The sequence below is a fragment of the Ovis canadensis genome, chromosome 1, assembly GCF_042477335.2.
Source record: "Ovis canadensis isolate MfBH-ARS-UI-01 breed Bighorn chromosome 1, ARS-UI_OviCan_v2, whole genome shotgun sequence".
Taxonomy (NCBI): domain Eukaryota; kingdom Metazoa; phylum Chordata; class Mammalia; order Artiodactyla; family Bovidae; genus Ovis; species Ovis canadensis.
Genome location: NC_091245.1, coordinates 271,900,121 through 271,907,520, shown reverse-complemented (window position 1 = coordinate 271,907,520; position 7,400 = coordinate 271,900,121). Strand labels below are relative to the sequence as shown.

General features: G+C 49.4%; 1 protein-coding gene across 1 annotated transcript in view; it reads left to right on the top strand.

The window, feature by feature from the left end:
- Window positions 1-526: 526 nt before the first annotated feature.
- CLDN14 (claudin 14) overlaps window positions 527-7,400 on the top strand; it is an 88,230-nt gene continuing 81,356 nt past the window's right edge. Inside the window, exon 1 of the mRNA XM_069567820.1 lies at window positions 527-868. The gene's annotated coding sequence lies outside the window, so the exon portion shown is untranslated. The remainder of the gene's footprint in view (window positions 869-7,400) is intronic.

Sequence of the window (7,400 nt, the reverse complement as noted above, 5' to 3'; positions counted from 1 at the left end):
TACATGACTTCGAATCTAAGAATAGCCAGAGAGAAGCATCTTTTCAGCATTCTTGAATAACTTCCCATGGCTCTCCTTGCCCTTTCTAGATAATTGCTCTTTCCGTCCCCCGCCCTCTTCCCCTCCCCACCCCGCCCTCTCCAACTATGTTATTTCTTTACTGTCTGTCTGTCTCCCCTCCCCACCAAATACAGGCTCCAAAAAAGCAGCGACTTGTTTGGTTCCAGGCTGTATCCTCCCCCGACTCCCGACGCACCCCTGGCGCCTAGGAGATGCTCAGTGAATTATCTGTTGGGGGGAAAAACATGAATGAAGAAAAGGCAGAGACTAGTGGAGCAGCTGGGGGCTCTCTGAGCGCCTCAGTTTGGAAGCTGGGGCTCCCTCCACCCCAGAGGGCAGCCCCAGTCCCTCGGCCCTCCCTCGGGATGGGCGAGGGTTGCGTTTGCACCACCACCCCCGGCCCCCTGCCAGGTTGCGCTCATTAATCCTCCAAGCTATGCGCACACCTTTGACCCTGAAATGCAGTATGCAAATGTGTTCCCAGTAAAAGGCCGTGCGCTTGCCGAGCTGGCAAGGGCGTCTTGGAAAGGCAGCCGTGTTCCAGAGGCGGCGGCAGCGACGGCCGGCCACCCAACGGGCGCGTGGGCTGCCCTGGACGCACCGCGGTGGTAATTCCACTCCGCCGCCTGCATTAGTCAATTATTCATCCCGCGCTGCCCGCGTGCAGGGCCACCCGCGGGCCACTGGGGGCCCTCGCTCTGGGGCTGCCAGGGACGCAGGGTCGCTTCTCAGGAGGGAACGGGGTGCCCTGGACCCCAGCTGCAGACCCCTGCAGGGCCATGAGCCAGGGTGAAGCTCCCCGGGAAGGGTGAGTTCGCGGTGCGGTGCAGGGGCGGGCACTCAGCCGGGGTGTGGGGGTGGGGGGGTCTCTCTCCCAGCCTCAGGACATTTAGAGCGGACTCTGGTTCAGGCTGGCCCCACGGACCTCACAGGGCCCCAGGGTCCCCTGAGAAGAAGGCTGTGATGCAAGAGGGGGCTCCCCAGCTGTCTCAGGGGCGTCAGCTGAGCGGAGAACAGAAAGGGAGTTCAGCCGTGTTTATTTCCCGGGTGACATGAACGAGGTTTGGAAACTGTTATCTGATGCTTGCTCTCTCAAAGCAAGTCAAGGCAGAATTTTTCTGGCCAGAGTCGGGGAGGGGGCGAGGGGGGCGGCTGGGAGCATGGGAGGTCCATCAAAACGTCTTAGAGCGACTTCTGGCCCGTCCAGTGGTTCAAGAACTCGCCTGCCAGTGCAGAGTACACCTGTTCGATCCCTGGTCTGGGAAGATTCCACATGCCTGGAAGCAACTAAGCCGCCAGTTGGCCACAATTGCTGAAGCCCATGAACCCTAGAGCGGGTGCTCTGCAACCAGAGAAACCACCCCAGAGAGAAGCCTTTCTTTGCAGGGCAACTAGAGTCTCCCCCACCCGCCACAACTAGAGAAACCAAGTTTCTAGTTGGTTTCTTCTTGGGCAGCAACCAAGACCCAGCAACGCCAAGTAAAGTTTGCTTTAAAAAGTCTTAGAAAGTCTACAGCTAACTCTCAAAAGGTCCACGCACATACACACACCTTCAGAGAGAGGCTCAGAAAAGATCCACATCCTAAGACAAAAGCAACTGTAGGTAAATCAGTGGATACCAAGATCACAATGACTATTAAAAACAAAACCTAGGACCTGTGCCCTTGACCAGTACCTCCTATGGGTCCATTCTGCTGGGCATTTGGGCTTCTTTTTTAGGTTTTATATAGAAGTCTTTTGTATTAAACTGTTATTGACAAAACCTTTTGCCATATTGATCACTGGCCCCTAGACAAGCTATGTTGTGATAAAAAATGCTTTCAAAGTAGAGAGTAAGCATAGCTTTATTTCTCCGCCTAAACCAACATGCTTCCTGTTATTAGACAATGATAACTACAAAATTTGAGACTTCCCTGGTGGCTCAGACAGTAAAGCATCTGCATACAGTGTGGGAGACCCCGGTTCAATCCCTGGGTTGGGAAGATCCCTGGAGAAGGAAATGGCAATCCACTCTAGTACTCTTGCCTGGAAAATCCTATGGACAGAGGAGTCTGGTAGGCTACAGTCCACGGGGTCGCAAAGAGTTGGACACAACTGAGTGACTTCACTTCCACTTCCAGAAAACTCACATGTCCCTTTTTCCTGTGGCTTCTGGGAAGCTCAGAGCTAAGTTTTGTGCTTGCAAGCGTTACAGCTTCTTTTAGAATTAAGACTCAGATGTGGGTTTGATCCCTGGGTCGGGAAGATTCTCCTGGAATAGGAAATGACAACCCATTCCAGTATTCTTGCCTGGGAAATTCCATCGACAGAGGAGCCTGGCAGACTACAGTCCATGGGGGTCACAAAGAGTCAGACATAATTGAGCTCCTGAGCACACACACACCCTTATTTCCACCCTTTTGTTATTTGGGTCTTCTACTTACACACAGACACGCATGCGCACATACACGCACATCCCTTTCCAATGTTTTTTTTTTTTTTTGTACCTGTGACTTTTAATGAATGTCCTGTCAAATCATCTTTGAGTAAGTAGATGGTCAAGGTAAATGTGAAGAGCTGGAGGCATAGTGAACCCTTCACAAGTACCAGACTGATTACTGACTGACCACAAGAGAGGAGGTATTCTTCAGAAGATGAAAAACTCTGTCTAAACTGTTCGCTTATGTTCTTTACACCAGTTTGTTCACTCTGAGTTGTCTCTCTGTCCTCAACTGGCCCCAGCATTTGGTTGAACCAGAAATCTAGAAGCCACCCTGTGTCCCTTTTTTCGCAGCCCATTAGCGAAGCTGGTCAGTGCTATCCACTTCTCTCCTACTCCATGTCCTAGTGGACATGCTTTAGAACACGTCTCACCTGAACTACACAATAGCTTACCCTCTTTCCCCCCCTTGCAGTCAACTTGCTGCAGGATAGCGTTTTAAAATCTAAGTCACATCATGTCCATCCGCTGCTTTGAATGATTCAATGGCCCGGCATCCACTTTGAGTAAATGCAGAGCTGATTATAACCACCTACAAAGTCTGACCTGATGTCATCTCCCCAGGTGCATCTTGGGTCGTTCTCCTCCACCCAACCTGGCCCACCTCATGGGCCTTCTGCACCTGGTACCCTCCTCCGCCAGATCTCACCAGCACTGAGTCCCTCCTGCCCCTCCTCTAGGACTTGACTTCAAGTCGCTTCCTCAGAGATACCTTCTTGGACCTGCCCCTCTCCGTCTCCCACTGCCCCCTCATTCACGGCAGAAAGGGACGAGATTTCAGGGGGTGAGGCTACCCAGTGTCTGAAGTCAGTGGGAAAGGTAAATCCATCATACAACTGGACCCCATGTATTTCCTTTGGAGGACAAATCAATTTGTATTCAGATACATTTTCATGTATATGTATAAGCACCCAGAGGGGTCCTGGCGGCTCAGTGGTAAAGAATCTGTTTGCAGTGCAGGAGATGAGGGTTCAATCCCTGCCTCAGGAAGATCCCCTGGAGAAAGAAATGGCAACCCACTCCAGGATTCTTTCTCGGGAAATCCCACTGACAGAGGAGCCTGGAGGGCTGCAGTCCGTGGGGTCTCAAAAGAGTTGGACACGACTGAGCAACTGAACAACAATGTATTTTTATGTATATATATAAACACACATTTGTTTGCTTGTTTCATGGCTTATGTTCGTCACTAGATCTTCAGTTCAGTTCAGTTCAGTCGCTCAGTCGTGTCCGACTCTTTGCCACCCTGTGAACTGCAGCACGCCAGGTCTCCCTGTCCATCACCAGCTCCCAAAGTTCACTCAGACTCACATCCATCGAGTCAGTGATGCCATCCAACCATCTCATCCTCTGTCGTCCCCTTCTCCTCCTGCCCCCAAGCCCTCCCAGCATCAAAGTCTTTTCCGATGAGTCTACTCTTCGCATGAGGTAGCCAAAGTATTGGAGTTTCAGCTTTAGCATCATTCCTTCCAAAGAACACCCAGGACTGATCTCCTTTAGAATCGATTGGTTGGATCTCCTTGCAGTCTAAGGGACTCTCAAGAGTCTTCTCCAACACCACAGTTCAAAAGCATCAATTCATTGGCGCTTAGCTTTCTTCACAGTCCAACTTTCACACCCATACATGACCACTGGAAAAATCATAGCCTTGATTTTTTTCCCACTAGATGTTAGATACCGTGAATGCAAGAACCTCATATGATTTATTCACAAGGGCATGTTCTCATCTGGCACAGTGTCTGGCGCATAGTAGGTACTGAGCAGATGCTCTTGAACAGATGAACGCATAATTCTGAGCTCATTCTCAGCATTCCTTAAACTGATATGGCTAGCAGCAGAGCCTCTCTGGTTGACAGTTTGGAGTGGAATCAGTGTAAGATGTCAGCTCTGAATCCGTGGTTAAAAGCTCAGGTCAGAAAATTTCATGGGTCAGCACCCTCCCCATGGAGGGCAGGGCTGCAAATGAAAGGGACACAACTGAAACTTTAGCAGCCTTGGAAGCAATGCTGGTGGCCAGGTGACAGGGGCTTCCTCCTGCTTCTATAACTGCCCATATTTGGGCTTGAGTGATCTCCACAATTCTAGGCAGAGGGCCATGAATGTCTTGCTATAGGCTGGGTTGCATATGTGGAATAAATCTGTCCATGCAGACTATGGAGATAAGTAGGTTTTAATAGAAGTGACTTGTTTGGCTCTGTCGCATCCTGATTCTGATGCCTGTGTCTTGTTGGACCACCCAAGCGTCCCGCGACCTGTCCTCCATGCTGTGGCAAGGGTGAAATTGTGGTGGTAGCTGTTTTCCTTTTCTCTTGCTAAGTTCATGACTGTTCCTTGACCCCTGCTAATGTTTGCCCTAATTGTTTATGTTTGGGGTACACTCAGGGTTCTAGAAAATGATTTGTCGTCAGATTTAAAACATCTTTGATTGATCCGGAAGTGGACTTCTGCACACCTCTGTCCAACCTGTTGTGAAAAATTTCAAACACACAGTAAAGATCTGGGAATTATTACAATGAACAACTGTCTGTCTGGATCTAGCAGTTGTTTGCGTTTTGCCATATTTGTTCTCTCTCTGAGTACTACACACACACAGACACTCAGGTACGTTTTTGTTTCATTTTCTTATTTAAAAGTGAATTGTAAACAGTCATGACACTTCACAATAAATATCTCTCTCTTTGAAAAACTTTCTCCTATATATCCACTATACCATTAGCACACCTGTAAAAATTAACGTCATCTACTATCCAAGTCTGTGGCCACCTGATGTGAAGAGCCGGTTCATTTGCAAAAGACCCAGATGCTGGAAAAGCTTAAAGGCAGGAGGAGAAGGGGATGACAGAGGATGAGATGGTTGGCTGGCATCATCGACTCGATGGACATGGGTTTGAGCAGATTCCGGGAGATGGTGAAGGCCAGGGGAGCCTGGAGTGCTGTAGTCCATGGGGTCGCAAAGAGTGGGACACGACTGGGTTTACTGAACAACAACAGCTATCCAACTCATATTTAAATTTTCCCAGTTGCATCAAAAATGTCTTTTATAGATTGAACCAGGATCCAATCAAAGGTCAGCATGTTGGTGCTGCGTGCCTTTGTCTCTTTCAATCTAGAGCAGTCTCTCAGCCTCTTTTGTTGCGGCTTTGGTTTGTGAACTGCCCGGTCTAGTGATTGTATAGAAAGCCATGTTCTGGATTTGTCCTGGCTGTGGATTTGCTTTTGCTTATGCAATGTTAACAACCTTGTTTAATGTATCAAGCTGGGCCTCTGCCAGTAGACAATTTCCTCAAGATATGGTGCTATGCAGGTTTATTTATAAACCGTCTCTTCCTAGAAAGAATTTAAGGCCGTTTACAATGAAGTAGTCTGTTGAAGAAAAGAGAAAATATTTTTAACATGTAGAAAGATGGTGGAGGGGAAGGAGGGAGCAAATATATCATAAATGTATGTTAGTGTTGTTAGTGTGATGAGACGTGAGATTTAACTTGGAGTTTAGAGCTGCCAAAGCGCAAATGAAAAAAAAAATTTAAAAATCATCCGCAGGAAACAGTCTTACACTCATTGATAAAAAATAATCTGCCTCATAGATCCTTAGACAAATGACATCAAGCAAAGTCATGAGCAGCTTCTTTAATAGCTTCATAAAATGATTCAGGGACATTCTTCATGGTGCTGCTTCTCCGGAAGTCACCGTCAGGGATATAACATTAAAATGCAACTCAGTGAAGTCATTTTTCTTTTTTTGGCTCTACTGAGTGGTATGCGGGATCTTAGTGCCCCGGCCAGGGACCAAACCTGTGCCCCTTGCATTGGGAGCTTACATTCTTAACCACTGGACTGCTGGAGAAGTCCCAAGTCATTTAAAACATAATAATAATTTTGTTTATTTCTGGCTGTGCTGGGTCTTCCTTGCCGCACGGGGTTTCTCGTTGCGGTGAGCAGGGGCTACTTTCTGATGGTGGTGCGTGGGCTTCTCATTGTGGAGGCTTCTCTTGCTACCGAGCACGGGCCCTCGAGCACAGACCCAATAGTTGTGGCGCACGGGCTTTGTCAGAGAAGGAAATGGCAACCCACTCCAGTATTCGTGCCTAGAGAATCCCGTGGACAGAGGAGCCTGGTGGGCTGCTATCCGTGGGGTCGCACAGAGACGGACATAACTGAAGCGACTTAGCAGCAGCAGCAGCAACAGGCTTAGTTGCTCCGCCGCTTGCGGATCTTCCTCCCATCAGGGATCGAATTCACGTCTCCTGCACTGGCAGGCAGATTCTTTCCCTGTGAGCCACCAGGGAAGCCCCCCGCCCCCCGACAAGTCGTTTTTAAGTAAGTTGACTTGGGCATCTAACCCGATACAGGAGAGAGCTGGCAGACCTCAGGGGTGGGTGGGCTGCCCGGCCCTGCCTCTTGTAGGCAGTTTTCCACTCTGGCCGCTCCGGCACGTGTCCTCAGGACCAGGCGGGTCTCAGCTGGATGCTCGATCCCAGCTGGACCCTGAGGACAGACACCAAGCAAGTGCCAGGCTGGCCCTCTGGGATGAAGCAGAAAGCCAAGCCATGGGTTCCCCAAGAAGGACAGCCCCCCGATCTGAGAACCTGTGCCCAGAGGTGGCCCCAGCTGACTTTACCACCTCTGTCAAGATTTTCTGATATGTATTTTTTCCTTTCTTCGTAAGGGTCAAACCAGAACTCTGAACAGCACAGCTGTGCTTCTTCCCTCCCTCCCCAGGAAAATGTTTAGAGAAGGTGTAGCAGTGAGGATGGGTTCTTTGTTCTCCTCGAGGAGGCAAGTCTGGGTCCCTTGGGGCCATCCTGCCTTCGCCTCCAGGCAGGCCACCAGGATGAGTGAGCTGCAAGACGTAGTTTGTCTGTTT